Below are 14,015 nucleotides of genomic sequence, written 5' to 3' on the forward strand. Positions count from 1 at the left end.
GAGGAATAAGCAGCTGGCCTGGGCAAGGCCAAATCAGCCACACACATACGACCCCAAGTTCACCCTGGCCTTCTTTGAAACAACCAATAGGGACCCTGTAACTATGCTTCTTGCTTCTGTAACCGAGCCTCTGCCCCTGGGATCCCATAAAAAGTCCCCCTTGCCCTAGGAAGGCGCGCAAGTCCTCCAAGAGACTTCGCCCCAGGTACCTGGTCTAAATAAACCCTCTTGCTTTTGCATCTGATCTGTGGTTTCGGTGTGTTCCTTGGGTTTGGGGTCTCTCCCGGAGGAAGATCTCAGCTGGGGGTCTTTCATTTGGTGGCCCGTACGGGGATTGAGACCCCTCCCTGGGACCACCGACCCACCATCAGGAGGTAAGCCAGCCGGCCTTGGTTTATGTCATCCCTGTCCTGTCTGAGTGTTGTCTGTTTGTCTGAATGTTGAATGTTGTTTGTTTGTCTGCGCGCCTGATAATCTGTCTGTGTCAGTGGATCTGAAGGGGCCGACGGGCCCGGACTTCGCCACTGGGACCCTGGAAGATGTTCCACGGGAATCTGAAGTCCCCTCTGGGACACGGTTTTTCTGAAGTCCCCCCTGGGGCATGGTCTGAAGTCCCCTCTGGGGCACGGTTTTTCTGGTTTTGCTTTCGGTTTGGAACCGAAGCCGCGCAGCGTATGTTAGTCTCATTTATGTTTGTCTGTCGTTTTTTGTTTTCTGTTTAACCGTTCTCCTCCTAGAAACAGTCATAGGAAGCCGGATCGGCGGATCTCTCCCGCTCCCTGTTCCTCCCGACCCCTCCACCAGCGTGTCGTTTCCTCTCCCCGCGTTCTGCCGCTCTGGCAGTGGCGGCGGCGGCGGGCGCCGGTGTGCCCCGCGCCTCCTCCCGTCCGTGCGGCCGCGGCGCGGTCGCGGGGGTCCGGGGCGGCGCTGGGGGGGGCTCCCCTCGCTCCCCGCTCTCCCCGGCCGTCCGCGTCTCCCGCGCGGGTGGAGGAGTCCGCCCCGCTGGGCCGCGGTTTTCCGCGCGGCGCCTCGCCTCAGCCTGCGCCTAGCAGCCGACTTAGAACTGGTGCGGACCAGGGGAATCCGATCGGGAAGGCCTGCGGCGGCGCAGGCGGGCACGGGATGTGGCTGGGGCGCGCAGGCGGGGCCGGGGATGGGGTCGGCGGGGGACTGCCCCCCAGCCGGCGACCGGCCGCCGAGCGCACTTCTGCGCGACCAGCCGCCGAGCGCGCTTCCGCCGCGGAGCGTGGACGCCGAGTCACCCCGCCCCGAGTGTTACAGCCCCCCCCCCCCCGACAGCGCCGGAGGTACCGGCAGCCCCCGCCGCGGCCTCCGAACAGCTTCTACAGCGGGAGCGGGAGGATGAGGCGCCGGTCGCCTACGAGGAAGGCGTGACAAACCAGCCAAAGACAGCCAGTCTTCCTGGAGGCTCGGAGGTTCCAGGAGACAATAAAAGACCCACCCAATTGCCTAATGCAGCCTTTCCCCTCACCCGCCCGAACTGGGACTCCGCGACCCCGAAGGTAGGGAGCACCTACGTCTCTATCGCCAGTTGCTCTTAGCGGGTCTCCGAGGGGCTCTAGACCCCCTACCAATTCGGCTCAGGTTACCAGGAAGAGACGCCGGCAGCGTTTTTAAAAAGACTTAGAGAGGCAAAAAAAATGTTTAATAAGAGAGACAGAAAAAATGTGAGAGAAAAAACGAGAACAGAGAGCGAGCAGGAGGAAGGGAGGGCGAGACACGGAGGGAGAGGAAAAAACAAAAACAAAAAAAAAAAAGTCCTGGCCACTGTAATGTCTCAGGGACAGGTCAGAGAGGGAGTTAGGACGGGAGATCAAAAAAGGACACTGCTTGACAAAGACCAGTGTGCTTACTGTAAACAGAGAGGACATTGGGCTCCTGACTGATCCAAGAAGCCTCAAGGGTCTTGGAGAACTAAGCCAAGGGCCACAGACCTCCTCAATCTGGAGGATTAGGGAGGTCAAGGCCAAGAGCCGCCCCCCCCAGCCTAGGATAACTCTCAAGATTGGGGGACAGCCAGTGACCTTCCTAGTGGACACCGGGGCTCAACATTCAGTCCTGACCCATACCGGAGGCTCTCTTAGTGACCGCACAGCTTTGGTCCAGGGGGCCACAGGTAGCAGGAGGTATCGAAGGACCACCGAAAAAAAGGTTCAGCTGGCATCTGGACAGGACCCAAAGGGACCCCCCTACAAGTCCTAGCCCTTTGAACTGTTCGTGGATGAGAACTCAGGCTTTGCAAAAGAAATGCTGGTACAGAGACTGGGGCCATGAAAGCCCGGTAGCTGCAGGATGGCCCCCCTGTCTGCGCATGGTAGCCGCCATTGCTGTTTTGCTCAAGGATGCAGGGAAACTGACTTTGGGACAGCCATTAACTGTGTTATCCTCCCATGCGGTAGAAGCTCTGGTCCAGCAGCCCCCAGATCGAGTGGTGTTCAGACCAGTTGTCTCCCTCAACCCCGCAACCCTGCTGCCCTTGCCAGATCCATCCAAGGAGCACAATTGCCTCCAGATTCTGGCGGAGGCCCATGGCACCCGCTCTGACCTAACAGATCAACCGCTGTTGAACTCAGATTTTATCTGGTTCACGGATGGGAGCAGCTTCCCCCAAAAACGAAAATGGAGGGCTGGAGCAGCCATCACCACCAAATCGGAGATAGTTTGGACCTCACCACTGCCACCTGGAACATCGGCCCAAAAGGCAGAGCTGATCGCGCTGACCCAGGCCCTCCGGATGGCGGAAGCCCGGAGGACCAGGAACTAACAAAGAAAATGGGGGTAAAATAGAGCCCCGAGCGACAAGCTTACATCATAGATGGACAGAGGCCTTGCCTACCAAGAAAAAGACCGCTAACGTGGTAACCAAGAAACTCCTGGATGACAACTTTCCCAGGTATGGAATACCCCAGATATTGGGGTCAGACAATGGGCCCGCCTTCGTCTCCCAGGTAAGTCAGAAGGTGGCCAGGCTACTGGGGATCGATTGAAAACTTCATTGTACATACCGCCCCCAGAGCTCAGGACAGGTAAAACGTACAAATAAAACCATTAAGGAGACTTTAACCAAATTAACGCTTGCAACTGGCACTAGAGATTGGGTGCTCCTACTCCCCCTAGCCCTTTACCGAGCCCAGAATACTCCTGGGCCTCATGGCCTAACCCCGTTTGAGACCATGTATGGGGCTCCCCCACCAATTGTAAATTTCCTTCACCCTGATATCTCCTCTTTTGCCACTAGCCCTACCCTAGAGGCGCATCTCCAAGCCCTCCAATTGGTGCAAAAGACGGTGTGGAAACCCCTGCCTACCGGGAGCAACTGAACCACCTGGTGGTGCCTCACCCATTCAAGATTGGGGACTCTGTCTGGGTCCGATGCCATCAATCCAGGAACCTAGAGCCGAGGTAAAAAAGACCATACACCATCCTGTTAACTACTCCCACCGCACTCAAGGTTGACGGGATAGCGGCTTGGGTCCACGCGTCGCATGTGAAGGCTGCCAAGGAACCCGACGAAGCTGAGGGCACCGAGACATCTAGTTCAACGCTTTCCAAACCCACTAAAGATAAGACTCACCCGGGGGTCCCCTTGATCCCCCTAATAGTCCTCCTGACATTAGGAGGGGCATCACCAGAGAGCCTGTTTCCCTGACGCTGGCCCTGTTACTGGGAGGAATTACCATGGGCGGAATAGCTGCTGGGGTAGATACAGGACCGCAGCCCTTATGGAGACCGGCCAATTCAGACAGCTCCAAGTAGCCATGCTCAACAGGGATGGTTTAAAAGATGGTTCCAAAGGTCACCATGGTTTATGACCCTTGTCTCCACCATTATGGGCCCCCTAATCATCCTCCTGCTCATTTTATTGTTTGGGTCATACATCCTCAACAGATTGGTGCAATTCATCAAGAATAGGGTTTCTGTTGCCCAGGCTTTGATCCTAACCAAACAATATCAGAGGCTCAGACAGTCAGAGATGGAGCTAACCCCTTATTCTCCATCCTAAAATGAAAGATTCCATTTGGTACAAAAGAAAATGGGGGAATGAAAGACCCCCGCTCCATTATGAGGACATGGGGCTTTGGGCCAATGAAATGCTCCCCCCCCCAATAACTTAGCCTAAGAAACGCCATTCTGAAGGAATCAAAAAAAAACAGGAGTTCACAGCCGTAGCCAGCCACCTGGCCTTGACAGAGATAACTATGGCCAGCCATCCAGCCTTGAGAGAGATAACTGTGGTCGGCGGCCTTGGGAGAAAAACAGTTGAGTCGAATCAGGATATTTTATGGCTGGCCCCCTGGCCTTGAGGAATAAGCAGCTGGCCTGGGCAAGGCCAAATCAGCCACACACATACGACCCCAAGTTCACCCTGGCCTTCTTTGAAACAACCAATAGGGACCCTGTAACTATGCTTCTTGCTTCTGTAACCGTGCCTCTGCCCCTGGGATCCCATAAAAAGTCCCCCTTGCCCTAGGAAGGCGCGCAAGTCCTCCAAGAGACTTCGCCCCAGGTACCTGGTCTAAATAAACCCTCTTGCTTTTGCATCTGATCTGTGGTTTCGGTGTGTTCCTTGGGTTTGGGGTCTCTCCCGGAGGAAGATCTCAGCTGGGGGTCTTTCAATACTGTTTTGCTTTTTAGTAATAGTCTTTGGAAAACCCGCTGTAACTAACCTGATGCATCAAGGGGACTTTTGAACAGAGGAGAAAGGGAATCAGGAACTCAGGAGTTCCTGTGCATCCAGAAGAAAAGAACCATCACAGATGTTCCTCTCACCATGCACTCTGCCCTGGTTTTTGGACAATCTTGCTATGTAGCTCAGGTAGGTCTTGAACTCACTGAAAACTCCTGCCTCAGTGTCCTGAGTGCTGGGGTTACAAGCATATACAACCCAGCTTTTCTTCCTCTTTGGGATCTGCACCACCCTTTCAGTTTTCACCAAAGTTCATCTCTCACCAAAGAGAACTGAACTTGAAGCCCCTGCGAGCAGTCCAGTGGTTTGGGGGGATGAGAACGCCTGAGCACCTGAGCAAACGCAGGAGGAAGGTGGAAGCTAGTTAACTTCTGGCCAACAGTTTGCCTATGCCTATACATTCTTTGTGAAACAGTATAGTTAACCAAAATGTTGGGCGTGGTAAGCTGGAATATCAATGAGAACCGGAAGCCCCTACAAGGTCTGGGATGCCAGGTGCCCAGTAATTGTCCAATGGCTTTGCGACACATTTTAGAAGAGTTGGATGCTGATATTGTCTGTCTCCAGGGCACCAAAGTGACCAGAGATGCACTATCGGAACCCCTGGCTATTGTTGAGGGCTATAACTCCCATTGCAGCTTCAGCCACAGCTGGAGTGACTGTTCTCGTGTAGCCACTTTCTGTAAGGACCGTGCTACCCCAGTGGCTGCTGAAGAAGCCCTGAGTGGCCTGCTTATCACCCTGAACCAGGATGTTGGTTGCTATGGAAATATGCCAGAGTTCACCCAAGAGCAACTACAGGCTCTGGATAGTGAGGGCCCGGCTCTCCTTACACAGCACAAGATCTGCATGAGGGAAGGGAAGGAGAAACCCTTGAGCCTGATGAACGTGTACTGCTTACATACGGATCCTGGGAAGCCTGAGCAGCTGACCTTTAAGATACTTTTCTATCTGGCTGCCATGTGATAATCCTGGGGGACCTAAATACAGCCCACCATCCCATTGACCACTGCAATGCTGGCAGTCTAGAGTGCTTTGAAGAAGACCTGGGGTGTAAGTGGATGGATGGCTTGCTCAGTGACCTGGAGTACCAGGCTGAGTACCTTTTATGAATAGCTACCATTCTTTCTATCCAAAACAGGAGAGGTCCTTCACCTTCTGGTCAGTGATCACTGGTGCCCGCTGTCTCAACTATGGTACCCTATTTGACTATGTACTAGGAGATCATAGACACTTTCCAAACTGCCTTCCCGCTCCTTGGAGTGATGAGCTCTGACCACTGCCCAGTGGGAGCTGTCTTGCATGTGTCCTGTGTGCTAGCAAAACAGTGCCCAGCTCTGTGCGCCCATTTCCTCCATGAGTTTGCAAGCACCCAGATCAAGATTCCTGGCTTCCTAGTCCCTCCTGAACAAGAACCTATATGATGGCAGCCAGTACTATAGCCCTATCACCAAATCCAGGCCCCCAAACAGCGAAAAGCACAGGCCCACAGGCAATCATCCAGGCCTCAAAAACGTCAAGGTGGCCCCAGAAGACACCAGAAAAACCGGATGAGTTATTTTCAGCCTTCTGTTAGTCTTTCCCAAACTTCTCCTGCTGTAGAACTACCTAGGCGGCCTCTGGTGGGCACGCTTGTTACCCCAAAGACTTCAGAAGAGGATGTGATGGCCACAATGGTGGATGAGCAGGCCAAGTTTCTGAGGTCAAAGATAAAGAAGAGGTACAGACCTTGCTCTGGAAGTCTGTGCTGAGTGGGTCCTCACTCTCACCCCTCTGCAGAGGCCACAGGGAGCCATGTGTGGTGCAGAATGTGAAAAAAACAGGATCCAACCTGGGCCGCCATTTCTATGTGTGTGCCAAGCCAAAAGGTCCTCCTAAGGACCCCTCCTCAAGCTGCAATTTCTTCCTCCGGAGCAGGCCCAGCTGAAGCAACTGAGGCCTAGGGATGTCTGGCCTGGTCACTCATGCACAGGGTCTGATGCCAGGTCTCCATTCCTAAGTTGCCTTCTCCCCAAGGCTTCCTTTCTTTCTTCTGCTTTCTCTTCTCCTTTCCTTGCCATAGCTTCTTCTCCTCTTCCCCTAAGGCATTCCTCTTCTCACTCCTCCCTTTCATCCTCTTTGTCACACAAGAACCAGCTACCCAGAAAGTTGTAACAGAGGTGGATGCATGGTCTTGATACTTGATTGCTGTATCAGTCTCGAATTTATTGCATAGATCTGTCTGATGTGAAGACTTGATCTGAATTACTTCTTAGAACAAGCTCTGATTCTCCCTTTGAAATGGGAGTCACAGTAATACCCACTGTCATGGTCTGCTGCAGCTGTAAACTTGACACAGCGTATAGCCATATGAGAGAGAGGAGAGCCTTAGTCGAGGAGCTCCCTAGATCAGATTGGCCTGTGGGTATATCTGCAGGGATTGTCTTGATCAATAATTGGTGTAGGAGAGCCTACCCCACTGTGGGCAGCACCATTCCCTGTGCAGATGGTCCTGAGCTATATAAAAAGCTAACTTAGCATAAATCTATGAACGAGCAAGCAGTGTCCCTGTGGCTCCTGCCACACTTCTTTGCCTGTGAAGTGAGTTTCTTGGTTGAAGGTAAGGCTGCATGGAATATCAAGAGAGCATGCCCTCAAGTTCCTGCCTTGAGCTCCTGCCTTGACTTCCCTCAGAGATGGACTGTAACCTGAAGTTACAAGTTAAAATAACCTTTTTGGCCTCCGTCATTTTTAGTCACAGTATTTTATCACAGCCACAGAAAGGAAAGTAGACATGTACCTGTTGCATTATGTTAAGTGTCCTTAGGAAGAAATGTGTAAAATTATCATGAAACTGCTTAATACTTGTGGAAACTCTATCAGTTCTGGTTTTTAGAAAGGTATTGGTGCTTGTGTTTGTTCTCAAGAAAATCCCTTAACAAGCAAGCTGGGATTGGAAGCTGAAACCTTGACTCCTTAGAACCTTGAAGGGTGGGATGTTAGTGAAAAAGAGTGATTAGCTCTCTTGTCTACCAGAAGACCAACTATAATCTTTCACTGGCTTTGAATCACACTAAATGGTTAATGCTTTCCCACCCAAGGGAGAAACATCCAGCTATCCTCTGAGAATGTCTTCTTCAGAGTTGGCTCCATCTCAGATGAGACCCCCTTCCAAATCCCTCTTCCTTTGACAAAGACAAAGACAGAACCTCCAGTCCCATATCTGAGGATCTGAGATCTGTTATTTTCATTCCTTAAGATGATGAGGAGTTCAGCAGCCTGCCTTGGCATTTCCAATCCAGTCCCTGCTCTCCTGACCGTGGCTGACCACTCTGACAACAGTGAAGGTCAAGTTGGCAGTTCTCCTTCATAGAATGAGAAATCCCTTCATTCTTGAACATCAAAAGACCAGTGGTGACAGGCGAGGGAAGCCTGTGGCCCTCCCGGTCTTTGCAGCTCACACTCAGGTCACATTTTATTCTTCCTTGACCAATCACCTCACTCCTTCAGTGCTGTGATCCCTCAGCACACAGTGCTCTCTGCCTGACACACTCCTGTCTGGCAGTAAAATTCCTTGCTCAAGTAAGACCAGGTTTGGAATCCATTTGACCTGTATGAGTGTGACGTTCGCCAGTGTACTTAGCTTCTCTGCTCTTTGGTATTGTTGATCAGAACGTGGTGTGCGCTGCAGGCCTTAAGAGTTGGAAAAGCCCGGCTTTGACTGTCATTATTTTCAAGAGCTTGTTCTGTTGTGCACGGGGAAAATAAGGGTGAGAGTGAGAAGAGAGGCATTAGAGGGCAGCAGAGAACCTTGTGGGGTATAGCAGTGCTCCGTTTGCGGACGGCAATGCTTCTACCACACAGGCCAAAAGCTTCTTCACTCGCCATAAAATTGTACAATGCCTGCTTTGAAGGGTTTCTGGGATCCAAATAAAAGCTAATAAAAGGGTAAGAAACATAACAACTCATAAATCATTGGCTAATACCGAAAACCATTGATGTCTCTCTCATGTTAAAAGACCCAGAATCATCTTATTTCCTATTCAATTAAAAAGATAGGCTATTTTAAGCCATAAAATCCAGAGATATTTCTACTCCAAAAATATCATTCCAAAGAGTACATACCCCAATCTATAGCAACAGCACAATTTTACTGATCCTTCAAATAGTCTAAAATGCCTGGATGACTCCTTTATGAGAATGCTTTGTGGGACATACCTTGCCTCATAAGCACAAGGACTAAGAACAAGAACACTCAGACAAAGTCCTCCTGGGGAAATTATTCCTGGTGATATCTCTATTTTATTTATCTATCTATCTATCTATCTATCTATCTATCTATCTATCTATCTATCTATCTATCTATCTATCTATCTATCTATCATATCTATCATATCATCTACTTATCTACCTATTTGCCTGTCTGTCTGTCTATCTTTCCATCCATCCATCTATCTATCTCTGTTCTAAGGATTCAACCAAGACCTTTCATATGCAGTTCCCTGTTAGTCCCTCTATGAGCCAAGTGCATGTACCTGGATAGTAATAATGATGATGCTAATGGGCATTTATGTATATTTACTGAATAGTGGAGATTCAATGGTAGTCATGGGCCTGTTAACTTAACTGTTTTGCAACACCTATTCTCACCTCTGTCTAAAATAATGGCATGCTTATCTAGTTCAGAACAAAGCCATTTGGCCTCTTCTATGGCTGGGTAAATTCACATGGGTTTTAGTGAATGGTGTTAGTAGAAGTGTCCTAGGAAACTTTCAAGAAGCTTCTTCAAGAGAAAAGGCAGAATTATTCTTTGGTTCTCCGTCTTCCTTTCCCCTCTTTCTTGTTACTTGGAACACAGATGTGATTCTTAGAAAGCCATCCTGGACCCTGAAATCAGAGGACAGCCCTGTAGTGGTGTGGTAGGTAGCTGGGTTTCTGAGGATCCTACCTGCCCCAAATCACTGGCAGTGAAAGAATGGTCAGGCTGTTTTATAGTAGCAGCCCCTGTGAGCCCTCAACTTGAGCTATCCAATAGAAAACACTGTACTAAACACAGGGTCACCCACTTGTCCCAATTTTCTCAGAACTGTTGTATTTTAGCACTGATAATCCCACATTTAGGGAGTACTTTTGGTCAGGTGGATCAGTTAATAACCTAATTTGAAGGCAGTGCTTGGTGTAAATTTCCCATTAGCTTACTGTGGGAATCTGGGTATGTCACCTTGTTTCTCAGGGAGAAGGTGGCCACTCTCCCGGGGCTGCAGTGAGGGTCACATGTGGGAACTGTGCCTGGGGTGGAAGGAGAGCGTGTGCTGAAATTCACATCTACTATTGACTTTTCGGTACCAAGAAAGGCCGTGCTTCCAAGACAGGCTCTGGTCCACCGCTCAGAGAGGTAGGAGTCCCTCCCCATCAGATATGTGTAATCCAAACTCTCCTTTTTCTTATTTGACCAAAGAAACTAGCAAGGCTAGTTTAAGGGGTTGCCCAATTTGAAGCCTGGCATCTGGTTATGCATGTGAATGAAACTTGTGCTTGATTGTGAGGCTGTGGTATATGGTTGAATTTTTAATGTATTCAGTATCATATCAGCGAGATTTATGAGACAGGCTACTGATGCTCAGTCATTCTCAGAAAACCATGCGTTCGGATTGCAACACAGGTGTCACTTGATTTTCAAGAAAGTCGGGAGAGGCCAGGCCAAGTCCCAACCTGATGAAGGAAATTGAAGCTTTTTTTTTTTTTCTATTTTCTGAGTCATCAAGGCAATGACCTGGGTTCAAGTGAGTCGTAGAAGATTCGTGACCTGGGAGCCTTTTTCCTGGTCTGTAGACAAATTGCTAAATGGTCTTATTACATAAAAAACATGGAGCTAGATATTTGGATTGACACCTGAGAGATCAGGGGAATAGGAAAAGCCACAGCTAACCTTAACCTCACCAATTCTGCAGCTTCCCAAGAGAGCTACTTTCTGCATACCCACACCTATATGCCTTTCTGTTCTGCTATATCATTTGCTCTCTCTGTCCAACTATATCACTTCCTCTTCCTGCCCAGCTCTATCACTTACTGTCTGCCTGTACAGACCTCCAGACCACATATGACCCTCACAGCAGCCCCGGGAGAGAGTGGCCACCTTCTCCCTGAGAAACAAGGTGACATACCCAGATTCCCACAGCTAGCTAATGGGAAATTTACACCAAGCTCTGCCTTCAAGTTAACTAGTGTTGGTATTTAAGGCGTGTGCCACCATGCCTGGCTCTGTTCCCAGTGTGGCCTTGAACTCACAGAAATCCAGACAGATCCCTGCCTCCTGAATGACAGGATTAAAGGCATGTGCTACAATTGCCTGACTTCTATGGCTAATACAGTGGTTGGCTTTTTCCTCTGATCCTCAGATAAATTTTATTGGGAGGCACAGTATATTGGGGGGACACAATACATCACCACACTGGTTTGCTGAAAATAATTGGTATTGGCATGGAAGGGCAGTTGGCCAATTTTTACCCATGTTCTATATTTCATTTCATTTCTGAAAACTAATAATTACTTTCCAACAAAAGCATCTAAGGTGAAAACCTGGAAGAGGAGAGGATAATTGCAGCTGAGTAGATGATCCATACATATGGGGATGTGGCATGAGAACATGTTAGAAAGGTAAATCATCTCATTTCTTTAGATCCAAGAACCTCGCCCATTTCACAACATCCCATTTCAACTGGGGATATCTTAAGATGATGGTTTTTTTAAATTTTTTTTTAAAAGCTGTTATTTATTGAGTATGCATCTACTAATGACCAGCTGGGTACTATCCTAAGTACTTATTAATAACTTACTTAGTTCTAACAAAAATTTCCATGACTTTCAGCATTTTGCAGGTAAGGCCACGATGGTGGCAAATACCTACAATTCCGGTGCTGGGGAGGATTCCTGGAGCTTGCTACCAGTCAGTCTAGCCAAACACAAGAGCCTGTCTCAAAAAATAAGGTGGAAAAAGAGACACCTGACATTGACCTCTGGCCTTCACATACATGCTCACAGATACATATACACAAATGTGCACACTCAAAAAGAATAAGGCCTAAGTTGTGTTAGATTCTAGAATCAAGAGGGGCTACAGAAGCCAGGGCCCTTGTGTGGACAAGCATCAAGCTCTCCACAAGTGAAATATCAGCATCCACATTCCATTTTCCTAGACTGCAGCATCAGAGCTGCTTCCTCAGAAACAGCATCCTGGGAAGGGAACTGTATGCCTAAATCTGGAGTGTTTTATACTCTGCCTACATTTCATCCATAAGATTCTGGGTGTTTCCCACATGCAGCCACAGTACTAGGGCTATGGATCCAGTCATGTATAGAACATATTCTTGGCATCAAGCAGCAGTGAGTCAAGTTGGTAGTGACTCAAATGTAGAAGCAAATGAAGAGCTGTTCGTGGAGCCCCATGGGTGGCTGGCCTCTGGTCCCTTGGACTCTAAATTCTTGGTATCTCCTTGGATTTTCTAGCATTGAAGTCTAGCACACTTTCTACCCCTTTCATAATAGGTATTCAATCGGTGCTGAATGTCTGCATTAGGAATGGTTACATGGAAATTGTGTGTCAACAGGTCTGTACCTTTCCCCAGATTGTGATCTCCTTATGAGCCGCGAAAGTAGCCAAAAACAAGGTCTTCACTTGGACTATCTGACGTGAAATCCTGCCACTCCTTTTTACTAGATGTGGGCAATGACCTTGCCCCAGCTATTCAGCTATGAAATGGTACTCATCAGGAGTCCAGCCACACAGCCATTGAGAGCATCAATGGGATGATGAGATTAAAATAATTAGTGGAATGCTGGCCACAAGCAGATTCTTAGTGAACAGTGACTACAGCATTGCTAAAGTCATTACTGATTTCTGAAGCCTTCCTGGCACACAACATAATAATGGAGAATATACAGATAGGTCAATGAACAAACTCATATGGGGCTGCTGTAGCAGGTTTTCTCAGACCACCAGCCCCCAAATCATAACATGGAGACTCATTATTAATTATGAATGCTTAGTCTTAATTTAGGCTCGTCCCACTAACTTTTATAATGTAATTTAACCTGTTTCTCTTCATCTACGTTTTGCCTTGGGGCCTTTTACCTTTGTTTCATTCTGTATGCCCTATTCTGTGTCTGGCTGGCTGCTGGCTGTGTGGCTGGTTGACCCCATGTATCTCCTTCTCTTTCTCCCTTGTTCTCTCTTCTCCCCCTGAGCCTAGATTCCTCCTCCTTATTCTCTCTGCCTACCAACTCCACTTATCCCTCCACTGCCTAGCTATTGGCCATTCAGTTTTTTATTAGACCAATCAGGTGCCTTAGGCAGGCAAGGTAAAGCAGCAACACATCTTTACATCATTAAACAAATGCAGCATAAAGAAATAAAACACATCTTTACATAGTTAAAGTAATATTCCACAACAGGCTACTGACAATGTGGGTGATGAAATGGTTATTTTGTTACTCCCAGTGTTATTTCACCTCATCTCACTATTAAGTTCTCCTCGTGGTCAACCCAGAAAAACCCTGGTGACCAGAACATTGGAATGTGACAGTGTTCAAATTTCATGCTGTTGTTAGGACAAAACACTATGGCCAAAAGCAACACAGGGGAGCCCAGGATTTATTTGACTTAGTGTTCCAGAGGGATAAAGTCCATCATGGCAAGGAAGGCACAGAAGTGGGAATGTGAAGCTGGCCCAGAAGCTAAAAGGTAGGGAGACCGCATTTTAAATGCACACAAGGAACAAAAGAGAGAATAGGAAATAAAGCCAGGCTATAAAACCTCAAAGTCCATTCCCAGTGACATACTTCCTCTACTAAAAGCTCCATTTCTTAAAGATTCCATAACCTTTCATAACCTTCCCCCAAAATGCTACCAGCTGGTGACAAAGTGATTAAATTCATGAGCCCATGGAGGACGTTTCTCATTTAAACCACCACAGGTAGTGAGGGTACAGACACAGTACATTTCATAATCCTTTCTTTATTTGTTTTTACCTGGTCGCTATGTTTTTCTTATCTCCACATGAGTCTGGGAGCCTACAAGAAAGTAGGGAATGCCTCCAAGCTTGGAAAGAAAGAGGGCAACCTCTCTATCTCCCATGCAGGAACAGCCACTCTACATTTCCACCACTACACAAAAGACAACCATTAAGAGGAATTCAGGCTAATTTAGTTCTGTGTGGCACAGGTCAACGCTCTACTGGTGGTCCCAGCTTCAAATGGCTCAACTTTTGGGTCTTTTGACTTCCCAGTGGTGTAAAAGTGATCTGCATTCAGGAGAAATTGTGCTTCCACT

General features: G+C 48.4%; 1 long non-coding RNA gene and 1 pseudogene across 1 annotated transcript; both read left to right on the forward strand.

Annotated features, from left to right (window-relative positions):
* The first annotated feature begins 1,298 nt into the window (after positions 1–1,298).
* Positions 1,299–3,688, forward strand: LOC143267596 (uncharacterized). The gene is made up of 2 exons (XR_013042877.1): positions 1,299–3,423; positions 3,473–3,688. It is a non-coding gene; the product is annotated as an uncharacterized LOC143267596 (long non-coding RNA).
* Positions 3,689–4,642: 954 nt separating this feature from the next.
* On the forward strand, positions 4,643–8,941 carry LOC102902991 (DNA-(apurinic or apyrimidinic site) endonuclease 2 pseudogene; annotated as a pseudogene).
* The last annotated feature ends 5,074 nt before the right edge of the window (positions 8,942–14,015 follow it).

The sequence above is a fragment of the Peromyscus maniculatus genome, chromosome 10 (genome assembly GCF_049852395.1).
Source record: "Peromyscus maniculatus bairdii isolate BWxNUB_F1_BW_parent chromosome 10, HU_Pman_BW_mat_3.1, whole genome shotgun sequence".
In the NCBI taxonomy this organism is placed as follows: Eukaryota; Metazoa; Chordata; class Mammalia; order Rodentia; family Cricetidae; genus Peromyscus; species Peromyscus maniculatus.